At 44.5% G+C, this 15,302-nt stretch overlaps 2 long non-coding RNA genes across 2 annotated transcripts; both read right to left on the minus strand.

Moving 5' to 3' along the window:
* Positions 1–253: 253 nt before the first annotated feature.
* On the minus strand, positions 254–3,295 carry LOC121072595. Its single transcript, XR_005821333.1, has 4 exons — positions 3,185–3,295; positions 2,331–2,447; positions 2,028–2,169; positions 254–1,233 (listed from the first exon to the last, which is right to left on the minus strand). It is a non-coding gene; the product is annotated as an uncharacterized LOC121072595 (long non-coding RNA).
* Positions 3,296–5,162: 1,867 nt separating this feature from the next.
* On the minus strand, positions 5,163–8,575 carry LOC121072277. Its single transcript, XR_005821101.1, has 3 exons — positions 8,485–8,575; positions 6,299–6,548; positions 5,163–5,438 (listed from the first exon to the last, which is right to left on the minus strand). It is a non-coding gene; the product is annotated as an uncharacterized LOC121072277 (long non-coding RNA).
* Positions 8,576–15,302: the final 6,727 nt, after the last annotated feature.

Raw genomic sequence — 15,302 nt, forward strand, 5'->3', positions numbered from 1 at the left:
TTCCCACCACAACATAAAATAATTACCCAGCAAAGCCAACATCAGCCAGACTCACCCACCCACAGTGGTTGGTTTCAGCAGGCTTCAAGCCCCTTTCCATTAACAGTGTTGGTCCAGAAGGCTGCTAGACACCCATGTTCATATGGTGCTTTAAGACACTGGTGTTGAAAGGTAACCTTTAAAACTTTTTTTTTTATTATTTTTTAAGTTTTAAGAAGACAAAACATAAACATCTAAATTCACAGCAGACACTTCTATTAGCAGGGACAGGGCTTGAATTTAGGTTCAGAAACAGGACAACATCACCTTCAGATAACTCTTTCCAGATGTTAATCTTGCATACAGAGATCCATGCACTGTGGAAATACAGAGGAAAAAAAAGGACAGTCAGGAATAAATTGCAGCACGATAGAGTGTGCCTTTCTCAAAGATATGCTCTGGTTCAGCCACAAGTTACTCGACTGAAGCTTTGTGTCCCATGCTGTGCAAGGAGTGCAACGAGCTGAGCGTGGTGCTCCCTTCACCCTGACAATCCCCAGGCTCCCTGCAACCTCCCACTGCTGTGGGACCGCTGTCAGCAGCAGAAGTCCTTAACACCCCCTGTCAAGGTTCTCAGATGTGGATCTCTCCCTTGCAATTACAAAAGCGGTGTAAAGAATGGAAATAAAAGTCAAAAAGTCAAACAACAACAACCAAACAACCCTCACGGCTGTTGCAGATTCCTCTTGGAAGTGAAAAATCAATAGCTGGCTTTTAAAAAATGATTAAAGGTGAAATACAGAAACTGCTTCTGTGGTGTCCAGCCTCCAGCCCCAGCATGGGGATGCTTGTTCCTGTGGAGGTGTCACCAGCAATTTTGGTAAAACTGCTTGAAAAGCATGGCTTTGTACAAGGAGGCAATGCGAGTCTCAGCACAGAAAATGGCTTGGACTGATCGTTAGTTCAATCCTTATTGTAAAAGTTTGCTTGGGGTGGAATTACTTTTGAAGTAGCTCTGTTACTTCCTTATTTACAGCTTTCAAATATTCACAGAAAGCTTCTCCTGGGTCAGTGTGTGATGTCTGAATACCACCATTCTGTACGCACCCTTCGCGTGAAAAAATGAGTGGAGCTCTTGCATCAGTCGCACTCATCCTCGGTCTGGTAAGTTTGAACAGGGAGGAGCTTGGCGACTGCTGACAGAAGTTATTTGGACACAGAGAGACTTCCATATGGAGACACCGGTCAGATCACCTTTAGTACAGTTGGAGAAGAGATTCATAGCCTGAGAGTGACATGGGAATGACCAACACAGCACATCTTGGCCCACTGCTGGAAGCTCCTTGCCCCATTTCATGTCCTCTGCATTAGCATCCACTATTTCTTAAATACCCAGGAAAGGAAAAGCAGGGCTTTGCCACTCCATTTTAACAGAGCCAGTTGAAGTCTAGCAGGGGTAAGCAGATCTTCCTTTGGCACAACCCTACAGAGCCAGCAACTCCTGTCAGCGAACTATGCAAAGTCCCCAGTCCATTGTTCACCAATCTGGGACGGGATTTAGTTCATTAAAAATAGTTAATGGAATGTTAATGGCACTTAATTGTATGCATTGTGCTGGTTTTGCAGCGATTTTTTTCCCCTTGATTCACAAAGATGGGATTAAGTGCTAATGTATTGCAGGCTGCTGAAATGTATAACCTGCGGTCATGATTTTAAACACATGTAAAGGTGCTAATTGCATTCAGTTGACACAACTGTAGATGGGAAGATCATTTTTCGCACCTTATCAGCACTGGTGAGGCGCTAACTGCATTCAGAAGACACCACTGCTGTTACAAAGGTAATTTCTTGCACTTCATCAGAGCTTAACACATGCTTAGCAATGCGGCTAGCCAAAAATATCATACCATCGGAGTTAATGAGGTGCTTGCACATTCTTAACGAATGGGAATTGTAAGAAAAAAAAAGAAAAAATCACTTTTTTTAAAAAAAATAAAGAGTAACAAATTCCTGCAGATGCTACGTTTTTGGAGTTGGTGGTTGCTTACCTTGGTGTGATTTCTGAGCGTGCTGCTAATGCCTTCTGGTGGATGGATGCCAATGCCAATCAGGTGCGACTCTCCTTCTGTGAACTGCGGAGTCCTACAACCCAGCAGAGCAGGTGAAATGGCCGCTCCCCAATTTCTGAGCCTGAAAAGAAACTATTGTTAACAAACTCTGTTTAATCCCTAAGGTCTGGGCTGTCTATGCAGCATGTTTTAGCAAGCCAGCCCATCCTGGGCACTAGACCCAGCACAGCTCTGATCTTTGCACCTTGAGGAAGGACAATATGCACACCTTCTTGGCCACACCTCACCGTACCAAGGAGGTTTCCGTGGTGTCCAGTATTGCCTTTATGGCAATACTGGACACTCCATATCATCTCTTGTTCTTCTGCTCTGCCATCTCTAGCACCTCTCTTTGAAATGCTGCTGGTAAAAGAGATGAAACGTGATTTTCCAGGAAGCCAAAGGTTATTTTCAGATCCCAGCTCATCATTTTATGCAAATTCAACTTATTTTACTATAGCATGAAAACCATTAATTGTTCTCCTCCCCTTTGAGGATGCCCCTTGACTATGCTCTGAATCTGCCTGTGGTCTTCGACTGAAACCCTCCTGCTCCCAAGATGCTGAGGCCATTCGGCTGGGTGGGCAGCTCGTTTCCCAGCCCCATGGGGAGGGCTGGCCTGAGGCAAAAAATCCTGTGGAGAGGAGTCTCTCGCTGCTTTATATGAAGAAGCCTATGATGAACCAGTATCTTATACTGGGAATAAATAAAACTTGCTGGTGGGAGGGCTTCCCCATGTTCCTCTGGCACAGGATGACCAGGGACCTCTTGTTCCCTCTCTCCAAGCTTTGACAGGGCAGGTGGTCAGGTTCTCTTTCTTGCATCATTCCCCAAATTAACGCTGGGTTGCATAGAAATGCAAGCAGCAAGAAATGATAACTTAGCCTTCATAGCCACACATTGCACATCATCAGATTCAGTGCAGGAGGACAGAGGGTGCATCACCAGCCATGCTAGCAGAGGAGAGCACACTGCACAGCACGAGCACACCCACACAAGGGGTGCTGAGGGGGTGCAATTGTTGCACGTGTCCTCAGATGACTCTCCTGTACCTACAAGACAGCAGATTTTTGGCAGTGCTGCTGAGCAGCACCCACCTAGCCAAAGCAGGGTCCAATGGCCAGCAGTCAGAGCAGTGAGCAGCAGAGATCTGCCCACAGTAGGGTGACTAGCTTCAAGAGAAATGATCTAAAAGCAAAAAAGAATTGTCAGCTATCCTGAAAATACCCACTTTGTGTGCTTGCCTTGAGTGACATGCTGGCATGATGTTAACAAAAGGCAGAAATTCCAACTAATAGAAACATGAATATTCCCCCACATTACCTCCAAAAATCCCCGAGCAAACAAAGCTAATCTGAAGACACAAAGGTAGATTTGCAAAGCAAATTTACCCCAGCAATGCACACAAGCCACTCCCGGGGAGGGCGACGTGAGCAAGCGGGGCGAGCACTCACCCCGAGCACCCTGACCGGCTGACACCCAGCTCCCCGGCGCTGAGCCTGGGTGAAAGTCACAGCCTCCAGCCACAACCAGGGTCTTTTTATTTTGCCTCGTAAGGCTTCCTCAAGCCCTCCCTGCAGAGTCAGTCAGTATGTATCCTGATCTCTTTTTTTTTTTGTTTTTATAAATAGCTTTTCTTTGCAGCCTGGTAGCTCCGGAGCTGCATTTTTTTTCCATCCACCTGATGAAAGGTTCCTTTAAACGTGCCCCATCTGATGAAAGGTTGTCTTGGAAAGCGGCTGGGGCTAAACAAAGCCAGGCAGACTAATCCCAAAGGCTGTGGGTGTAACACATCCTCTGCAATTACCTCCCAGGGCAGCAGCCTGTCTAACCAGCTGGTTTGGTGGCAGGACCCTCGCCATCACACCAGAGTCCAGGGAACCTTTCTGCTGCTCTCCCGAGTGTCCCCGCACACCCTGAGCCCTTACAGGTGGCAATAATCAGGGCACCCTTTCTGCACATCCCTCTTTGCTACTGAAGACACCACATTTATAGAGGTCTGAGCATGGCCATGCATCGGTCAACACGTTTTTGGTTTTACAGTGCATTAAGCAGATGAAAAGGATTTGCTCTGTAGCATAAATTAACACAGTCCTAAGGCAGCGTTCATTTGCATTCAATGCCACACCTTCCCAGGGAAAGGCTTTTCTTACTAAGCATGTTTCGGGTGGCAAAGCTCGACTTGCACTGCGTTCGCGGCTCCCGAATTCAGATGCAGATGGGGAGATGCCGTCATCCCGGGGTGACAAGCAGGGAAGCTTGTCACTGAGCCCGCCTGCAGCACGGCATGTCTTGCAGCTGCTCAACTCTTCTGCCAGAGACAGCACACAGACGTGGCACTGCGAGCGGGCAGCTGGAGGGGTTCCTTGTGTCCCCAAAGGAGAGGGCATGCTGTCAGTGGGCTGTCAGCACCCAACCTAGGGAGACCCCTTGCCTCTTCCTCCTGCTATGCTCCCAATATTGACACTACATCAGTCACCCCGGTGCAAAGAGCTTCCTTTCCCCACTTTAGAACGGGAAGAAGCCTCCTGCTTTCCTCTATTATTCTTAGCCACATCTGTATCTCGATATCTATTCTTTATCTATTTATAATAGGATGCAGAATTATTCTGAAGCAGTTGGGCACCGCCTGGCCAACCCGACCTCTTTGGGATCGTCAACAAGGCCATCTCAGAGATCCTTGTCACTGTCTTTGCTTGGGATCTGCCAGCATTTCCCAGCACAACTAGTAACTAACAACAGGGGGGGAGCTGAGGACTCTTCCTCCGGGGGAAGAGATGCAACCCAGCTGACTGCAGGATGAAATTTACTGCGATATGAAGGGATCACCATGGAAACCTCTTTATTTTATTTCAGCCAATCTTTCTGTGCTGTCACTGACAATATCACCTTCTCACTAGCCATAAAGCAAGGATTCCCAAAGAGGTTTGTAATCCTTGCTGGCTGGCTGAGCCATCTGCCCAGGACGACAGTTTTTCTCCAGGAAAACCATTCTCGTGGTTTCCTCTCCTCTCCAGATGTAACTTTGCCAGCTCACCATGCAAAGGATAAGGCACTGCTCCTGCACTGTGCTGCTGCTTGAGCCCCTCTTTTGTGGTGCTCTCAGGGTCCTCATTTCTTACTTTCACCAATTTGTGCTGAATTGGCGCTGCCCTCTTCGTGTCCCTAGTCCTGCCACCAAGCTCTAGTAAGCCAGGTGTCCCCATCACTTCCATTTCAGGGGACAAACGTCCAGATGGGGTAAGACCCCTTTTTACCAGCTCAGATCAGCACTGCTCACCCACCAGATGGATGAGAGGATGTCAGATATATAAGCAAGTGAAGCTCCACATGTGGCTTCTTTGCAGGAACCTATTATTGGAAAAAAAAGAAAAAGAAATAATACAGTTTATCTTCTAGCTAGTAGGGGGAAGGGAACTGCTGTCTCTTTGGAAAAACTTCATCTCCATATACAAATATGCATAAGAAAAGAAGCTCTTTGCATGGCACAGATGTATTGTGGTCCTGTGGCTGCAAACACACAGCAGTTTCAAACTCCATGTCTTGTTTGGTAATGCTCAGGATTTTGGGAAAGATCTTGTCCCTTCAATTAGAACACAAACCCTACTGGCAAAGCCTCTTGTTCTGGGGAAGATATCGCTCTGTCTTTCTTTGGGATGAGCAGAAGCACCTATTTGCAAACTAACATCCTGCCAGATGAGCTCACATCCCCAGGCTCCACCAAGTGGACACCGAGTGGCCTCCTGCACCCCACAGGACACCGCACGCACCCGCAGCCTCAGGGACATCTTGTGGTGTGCCACCTTATTGAGCTGCATGGAAGAGTGCAGATCTCAGTGACCTGATTTGCTCCAGGAAACACAACTCCCAACAGCAAGGATGGGTTTGTCAGCCAGCACAGCACTTGAGAAGGCCGCGATTAGCCAGCATCCCCATGCCTTCTGCTGCAAAATTGCCTCGCCTCTAATTGCTTTGTACCAAGTAACAGCCTCCAATATATCACAAGAAGCAGAGTCCTGAAGAGAGCTTGCTTACTGACAAAGCCCTCAGATAAGTTCTAAGAACAGCGGCTGCTAAAGCAGCATCGCCTTGTCTTTTAGGCAAGAACACATTATTTGCAAGTTCTACAAGCTTGCCAGTAAGTTCATGGCAGGGAGGATCCAGCTGCAACATGAACCATGGCAGAAGAAACTCAAGTCCAGAGCACTTACACAGGGTGGCATCAAGAAAATGACACTGATGAGGAGAAATGATTAAGTATGTTAATCAGTCCTGGGCATTTGGCAGGCAGCAGAGCCCTAAAGGTGCAAAATCCGAGGGCAGGCTGGAGGCAGCGCAGTGAGGGCCACAGCTGCACCTTGGTGCTCAGCAGGACCAGCCCCAGGTCTTACCTCTGCCTCCACATGCCAACCGATACAAGGTTGTGGCCCAAATCTTGGTCATTATTTCGGCAGTATTCCACTGAAAAATAAAATATAAAACAAACAAACAAATAAATAAATAAAATGGAAAATAAAAAAAATAACAGCTACAGATGCAGACCCAGTGCTAGGTGTGCATCCTCACAAAGAGGCATAGCATAAAGTATTGAAACTTACTCCAGTGCTCTGGGAAAACTGCACATTTTCAGTTATTTTTCCCCCAAAATAAATAAAACATAGTAGACACCTTTAAATAAAATGAGCCTGTAAGTAAGCTTGCCTTCTTAGCTTCAGCCCTAAAGGACTAGCCTCACTAGCTCTGCCTATAAAAAGGGTAACTATAGCCATCACCCGGCCAGTGGGCCAGCCTGACCTCGAACCCTGCACAGATGCATAATTTCAGACATACAGGAGGTGTTTCAGTTTGTATTTGCTAAACAACAATTTAATAGCCCAGCTTTTTATGATGGATCTGTCATTGTGGTTTGCAAGACAGGAATGTCCACCCACTGAATGAATAAATTTAGTCATCCCCATTCCCTGTTGGCTCATCTTCTGCTGAGTTGCAACATACAATCCGGGACACTTCTGGATCTGCTTCCTTAATAAGCTAATTCCTCAGTACAAACACTGAAGTAAAGCAGGAATTTTCTACCTCTCGTCCGCAGGCCAGACAGGGAAAGATGGGGATGAATAAACAGAAAACAGTGAGATACTTTGGAAGACAGCTTAGATTTGTCACTCATATTCCACCACTTCCTTCTGGTGGTCTTGGGATGTCCTCTACTCCTAGTTTTGTTTGCCTCGAGTGTCAGGTCTTCACTGCAAAGACCATCTCCCGTCACAACTTGGTACTCTACTTCACGCTGGAACAGCCTGTTCCCAGGCAAGGCCATTCAGTACTTCAGTAATATAAATTACGGGATCTCAAGTCTATTTTTGACATGATGTTATATTGTGTAGGAAGTCAAAGAACCATTATTCCCTATGAAGTGCAGTTAAATAATTTAGAGAAAAGATGATAAAATCACAGACAGCAAACACATCTGTTTAAAGAGTTCCTACAGAAGAGACGGACAGAATTTGATAGGCATGGGCTTGTAGTCAGATCCGGTGGATTGGTCTCTCCTAAAACCTTTTTCTCCAATAGAAGAAATCTTTTTGGACTGAAAATATCAGCAAATCATTTCTTGATTAAGAAGCACAAACAAGCTTTTCAAAATCTTACATTTTGCAGAAACTGCAAATTTTCTTTGCAGAGTTTTGCATTTTGGTGTTCATTTGTGAAACTTTTTTTTTTTAAAAACTATAAGCTATATTTTACTATAATACCACTGCCATGAAAAATCTGATGTAGAAATTATTTAATGAAAAAAGACTATTGCAAAATGCAAGTCAATGTAACCTTTCAGGAGATTCAGGCATCAATTTGGTTCTACATATCCTGGAAAACTTTAAAAGAATATTTCACTTCCCAATTTAACATTTGTTAAAAGGTTTTTCATATACATCAATCACTGTGTTATAGAGGCTTCAGACAGAAATCAGTAGAAAGGAATAGAGATATATTACAGGCTTACTTACTATGATACTTACCCCATGCCATAGATTTATAGTGCTGTTACCACAAGCTTATTTTGTCATAGGTTTCTTCCTGTCTCAGGAAGCGTAGAAGTTTATTGGGAAACACCTTGAGGACAAAATCTACCATAACACAATTCATAATAAAAATAAAATATACAAAAGCATGCTTCAAAATCAGTAAAGGCTGCATATATTCATGAGCCCGTCACACTTCATTTTTTTAAGATGGAAAAATGGTGGAAACGCTATTTGTTCAATGTTTTATTTTAAAAAATGTTTGTTAAATTATGCCATCATGGTTAATCTATCACCACCAATCTGGATGCTATGAATATTAATAATTATTCTTCAATAATTCAATTAGTAGTTCAATAATTAATGGGAATCCTAACCTTCATTAATATTTTCATCATTTGTTCAGAGTTTCTCCATTCTCCCATCTGCATAGCTGTGCAAAGATCCTGCAGGGCAGCCGTACATGGATCTGAAATGATGCATTATATGAGGGCAGATGCAGAATGTCCCAGCTCGTGCCTTATCCCAAGGTCCCAGCCCACCAAAACATTTATCTGCACTCTTGGCTCTAGCAGCAAGAGCAGCTCACCAGAGCTACCTTCGTGCTCTGGGTGTAGGAGTCTGGTCCAAGCTCCCACCACAGCTTTTGGAAGCATTCCTTCTGCTTTTTCCAACCTATCTGCAAAAAATTGTCTGAAATACTGTTTTTGCAGCCTAAAAGATCACAACCTCATACAATAGCTTGTTCAGAAATGTGGAGGGGAACACGGAAACTGTGCATCCTTACCACACATATCATTACTTTTGATCTGCTCCTGAAACAGCGCAAATCTCCGAGGGGACTCCTGAAGAAGGATTGCTATGGGGAGCTGTCACAGAGGGCTGCATTCAAATATTTGCCAATTTCTCCTTTTCGCTCTCCTTGCACATTCCAAGCGTTGTAGTGAAGATCAAAGCCTGCAAATTGGTTGCTTTCCCCCAAAAGGCAAACCAACCGGTTTGGTTCCCCAGCTAAATTTATCTCAGGTAGTTGTTAGTGGAGATGCAGGCTATGAGGGGGGAAATTTGGCAGGCTTCTCATACTCTCTTAGAAGAGAGAAGAAAGAAAGAAGGCAGCTCACCAAGTGTGTTAGCCCAAGGAGTGTTCAGGAAAAGTTAACTCTCACTATTTTCCTGTACTGTCCCTTCCCAGCATCCAAGCATCCTTCCCATTGCTGCTAAATGGCGTGAGAAGCAAGCACAGCAGTGGCATCCACCAAGTGGATCTAGAGATTGCCTGGAAAATAAATTTAAGTGTAAAAACAGTGAAAAGTTGTCCAGTGAAAGCTGATCAATCAGAGGCTGTTGTAGAACGTGGTTTATAGCCAACAGCAAGCACTAAGCCTCCCTAGGAGAAGACTCATGGCATCACCCCATGGTAAATCTCCGCAGGAGATGCCTCTCCCTCTGTGCACGGCCCACGGGAGCCTAAGGACTGTGCTTGACCAGACACTGTGGTTTTAGACAGCTCCCACTAGGAAAGGTGAAGCCCACCTGTTAAAGGCTCACGTCAGGATTCATCAGAGTCCTCCAGCTTGCATGCACGTAAAGTAACTTGTAAAGTTACTCTGTCCTCTCCCTGTCTGAGGTTAATGTGCCAGGCACGCAACCCAAAAGTTGCCAAAGCCCATGTGAAGTCTGCGTGGCTGAAGTTAGATGGCTGGAAATTCAAGAATTAGCAGTTGTCTGACAAATTTATTAAAGCTTACCCACCTGTCACAATTTAATGAACATATTATGCATTGGTTGGGCATATAAATGGTAGCCATAGAGAAACAATCCCATATCTCTCCAGAATAAACAACATTTCACAGTTTTAATTGTGTCCTGATGTTATAACGATCACAAGTAAACTGGGTAATCATTCATTAAACATGAGCTAATTCTATGTCCTGCTATAATTATTATTGTTTCCTGAATATATAATGTGTAGTACAAGTACAATAAGTGCAAACTGAAATATTGCTTTTGGAAGGTTATTTATTACTACCTTCAGCTGTAAACATTTATAACTGAAATTTATTGGTCCACGGTCTCTACATATAAATATTTTATGTTCAGCCTCAGGGATCTGCATCTTCTTGTTTAAATGTCTCAGTCCTGGTGTCTGCACCAGCAAAATAATCTCAGGGGAGAAAGTTTGCTGTCCTACATTATTTGGCCATCCTGCTGTTAACATAAGGCAGCATTACTTGTGTTATATATTACCTTGCATAGGTGCATGCAGATGTGAGATAGCAGCAGCCTTGGTGCATTACTCTGGCTTGCTCGTTTGTTAGCGTATCACTTGTAGCACTCCTATGTGCCATAGGGTAGCACCCAGTCATTATTTCTAAGCCTTTTATTGAAATAAATAGTCCTGAGAGGAGTAGAAGGAAATGTCAGAGGTGACCAGAAAAAATCTGTAAACAGCAGTGAAGAGGGAGGGTTTGTTGAGAAGAAGCTGATGTGCGATCAGCCCCTCTCTGCTCTTATTCCTATTCCCATGCCAATAGGACAGCAAGAAGTCCCCTAGAGCAGAGAAGTGAGGGTTGTTGAGATGATGGGAAACAAGTTTCAGACCTGGCCCTGTCTCAGCTTTATAGGGAAGACTCAGAGCCAGCTAGACATGGGGCATAGAGGGCACCTCAGCGTGATACCAAAATGACTAATGCCAAGAGTACCCTTGTGTGACCAAAAGTATGAATATGCTCATAAGGCAGCACACAAAAGGAGAGTCACCTCACCTTCACCACTCCAATCCAGAAACCCAACACACTTAAGGAAGACACGAAGCAGAGACAGAGCCTCCTACTTCACCTTGGTTTGTTGCCTTCATCCCATGGCCACACACCTCCAGCAGGTGATGCTGATCACGCTGCCCCATCCCATTGTCTGGGTCCCACCATCCCTCCTGCACCCGACATGGGGACTGGGCTGCTCCTGCTGATGGAGATGTACATATAGCAATAAAGAGGAGCCTGCTCAATCCCCACCACTGAATTATAATATATCATTTGGGTTTCCATGGCACCCATCCAGAAAAGTTGAAGGAACTGAGAATGAAGTAGCTGAACGGCTCGCAAAAATAATGTATGCTTTTTAGTGATAAATTACAGTTTCTACAGTAGAGGACTGGAAGGGGGCCAAGTCCATATCAATCCTTTCAAAAGGAACTAATGGTTCTCCCAGGACTCCCGAGCCCTCCCCACACTACCAGGAAAAATAGCAGCAAGGATCCTTAGAGAAAGCTGTAGAGCCTCCTGATGAATATAATATGTGAAGGGTGAGCCAGCATGAGATTTGCTAGGGAAAAAAATCACTGTGTCCTACATAATAAAAATTTACTGAAAGAAGAAACAAAGTAATGGCTGAGGGATAGGCAGGAGACATGGTGTGGACTCTCGCAGGGATTTCATCTTAAGTGCCCCAGAAGACTATTAACCCTTGGAGCATGACACGTAAACTCATGTTTTCAGCCCTCGTTTTCAATTACCTATACTGGGGGACTGCTGGGCGCATTTGCCTCTGGATTCCTGATTTTCATAAATGGATAAACATGCACACGGGTGCCTCTCTCCAGTGCCTGTCCCCGTCTCTGCATGGGGAGACTTTCTATCCCTACAGCCACCACGTGGGGTGCTTTGCCCTCCTTAATTTCTCAGCTTCCAGCAAGCCATCCTTTATCACAGAATTTTTAACAGCTCTGAAGTACTCGGTGATACATCACTTACAGCATGTAACAGTTATTGATCTCTTCAGTTCATCCTTCTAAGTGGCTCCCATCGAGTGCCGGGAAGTCAACCAGCTTGAGCTGTGCAGCCCATCCACCAAACTCAGGATGAGACGATTGAGCCTACTCGGAAAATGTTTTTTTCTTCTTTTTATTTTTTCTTCCTTCCACTGGGAACCAGAGTGCATGTGCTGTTAACACACTGTGCTTGCATGCCCTTAAAAATAATTTTATGGCCATACTGAGTGCCTCCAAACATTAAATATGTTTTGTAAATAGTTAGCTAACTAGCTGGGCACGCTCTAAATGTGGCAGTAAATAAAACAATAAGAATCTAAATATCAGCTATATTTCATCATCAGGGGTACTTCTCAGCCCTGCAGTAATTCTCAATGTTAAAAACCCTGATTTCTATTTTTGAAGCTATGTTGTGACTAGAATTCACACCTAATCTTTCCAAGTTACGCTGACTCTCTCTCACCTGCTTAATCTGATTATGTTCCCATGAAGAGGGGATGTATTTTGTACCAAGTGGGTAGAAACGGTTTCTTATGCTGGAAATTCACTTCCCAGGTTTCTAAATGCAGCAGCAGCATTAACCCTGATGCTGCTTGCTTTAGGTCCAGGTGGCACTGGAAAATCCTGCTTGTCTGATGTTTTCATTTACTGTATGATCGCAAATTCTGCTGGCATCACTCATTTCACAAAGCCATGCTCTGCAGTCAGAATAAAGTGCATCTGCAAGAAGGGGTGACAGGTACAGCATGAAGGGGAATGGTCCAGATTAACTTGTCCCAAGATTTTCTGTTATGTTCAGAGGTTGACATCAAATGCAGCTACACCCTTCACCAAATGTCTGTGACTCCATCATCTGTTGGCTTCAGACAAGTGCCCCCAGTGAGGAGGAGGAAGAGGCAGAATAAAGAAGAGATGAAGAAAAATTCACCCATGGATTGATTACCCTCCCTAGTTTCTTTCTGCCCATTCTGTGATATTTTCTGGAAGCGAGAAGGGCGAGGAGCAGCAGGACAGCATGAGGTGACTCCTGCCCATCCGACACTGCACATCCATCCCCACCTTGCTCAGACCCACCCCGCTGTTTGGGTGCAGACGATGTGCTCAGGACAGGCACCCCAACATCTCCGCTGAGCCACCTGTTGAGCGGCTCCTCTGCTGCCAAATGCAGCCCGTAAATCAGAGCGTGAGGATATGAACCAGGACTGAGGCATGACTGCAGAGTGCCTGAGATCCGAGATCAATATTCATTTTGCAAACCTCTCTGGAAGAGTTCCTTAATTAATTGTTGGAATTAAAGTCAAAATTGACCCCTTGATTTGTTCCTGTGGCCTTTAAATCAATTTTCTTCTCTTTGTAAAACGTCATTTTAGGACCGGCAAATAAAACAGTGCATTTTTTAACAAAGTATTTTTCTCCGTAGACGCCATACCCACATTCACTGCTCACCCCTCAGGGAGGTTGGCACATGCTGAGCTGTTACCTGTGGAAGAGCTGCCGGCAGCAGCACGGCTTTTTGGTAGGAACGGCTGAGGCTGATTGGCAATTTCACCCTGTAACCACAACCATGGCTTCCTAAGCAGCCTTTATTTTCTATTTCTTTACCAAACCCTAAATGACAGCGGCTCGCACCTCAGGTTACTGAGGTCATGGACCCCCTTATTTCATGTCTCCGAATAACTGCTATAACTCTATAAGCTCCCACTGAATTTATCCCCACCCTGCAATCCACAAGGCAGGGAAGGGAGAAGATATGATTGAGGAGATGCAGGGGCTTTCCTGCTGTCACCGAAGTCCCAGCTCGTGCAGGCACTACAAATGTAATTTCCCTAGCTTGTAATGCAAGCTTCATAATCCATATATCACCACCTTCTTGTAATGTTTCCTGGATTCCCTAGCGTTCATTATTTTTCTGACACTTTCAGGGAATTGCTAGGAAAAAAACAACACAAAACTGCCCAAATTCGATAAAGCTGGGGCTTAACCCCGTAGATTACTTGCTGGTTACATCCTCCTGGCGTTTCATAGCTGGGTCCCTGTATAACACTTTTCTGTGGGAGAGCAGGTGGTACCCAGCCATCAGCTGGGGATGCTTTCTCCCTGATGGGACTCTTATCTTGCATACCCAAGACCAGATAAAGACGAGTTATTTTTCCATCCATTGTCCCCCCAGCCATGGGAATTACCTGCAAGGCCCCGCTCAGGATGGTGAGGATGGGTTTCATGTCAAAATGAGACTTCATCCTGATCTGTAGCTGTATCACGGGCTGTCTCCTCAGCCATATGTGGGCCAAAAGCCCTCTAAAACCAAGGATGAAAGGTGTGTGAGCTCAACATAATGCATTCATCTCTGAAGGAATTTAAGTTGGCAGAAAGATCAGAGTTAATCAGTTCTGATGGATTTTTAAAATGTTATTCAGAATCCACCTATTTAGTTGCACTTCCTCACTATAATTAAGAGAATTACTAAGTAAATACACACATAATCCGCTGAGTCAAATTTTTGGAGGCTGTGGTGGGGCCGCCAGGTCAGCTCTGGAGGCATCCAGAGGTGCTGGCACATGGCACCAAGTCACCTGTGACTTGCCAAGGCACCACAGAGATGGGCAGTGGAAACGGGCAGATATCATGCCTGCCTTTTTTTCCTGTGCAATTTTTTTAAATTGATAGCTCTGCACAGAATTCACAGATGAATACCATCTGGTGTAGTGATTTATTGCCCCTGAATTTCTCAAGTTACTTTTTTTTTAGTTTTTTTTTTTTTTCAAACTTTTCTCATCTTACCTTTTCCTTATATTTTCTCTCTACAAAAAACATTTTCTATAGAAATGCAGTTGAGAGAAGCATTTCCCTAACATGCTATTTTATCATAAGATAAACAGTGGCCTGTCACTAGACAGACAAACGAACAACTGATGCATGGGATCCATTTAATCTCTCTGCAACTCCAGAGGCCTTCTGGTCATATATGTTGTTGCTTTCCAATACTGTAAGAGATGCCCATAATTGGTCACGTGAGAAAATTTACATATAATGACAGCATTAAAAAACATGTTTTAATGCATATACACAAGGAGAGAAAAAAAAAAAAAGGTGTTCTACAAGCAGTCCTGGCCCTGGCTCCTCCTAACTTTTAAAAGGCTGAGGAACACAGTAAACTACTTCTGTTGTAACTTTGCTCATTGTAGTGCATATAAAAATTTTATTGTAATCTTCCTAACGTTTATTTATACTTTATTTCCACCTCACATCTTACCACTTTCAGTATGTACGCTGTCCATCACCACAGTTTCCAAGTTCTTTGCAACCCTTAATGGAGTTGGTCTCCTACCAGTTCCGCAAGAGGAATGTGAGGACCAGCACGATGGTACTAAGAATCAGCAGGGATGGGAAGGAAAACCTGTGTTTTGGGAAGGAAAAAGCCATTTG

The sequence above is a fragment of the Cygnus olor genome, chromosome 6 (assembly GCF_009769625.2).
Source record: "Cygnus olor isolate bCygOlo1 chromosome 6, bCygOlo1.pri.v2, whole genome shotgun sequence".
NCBI classification, from domain to species: domain Eukaryota; kingdom Metazoa; phylum Chordata; class Aves; order Anseriformes; family Anatidae; genus Cygnus; species Cygnus olor.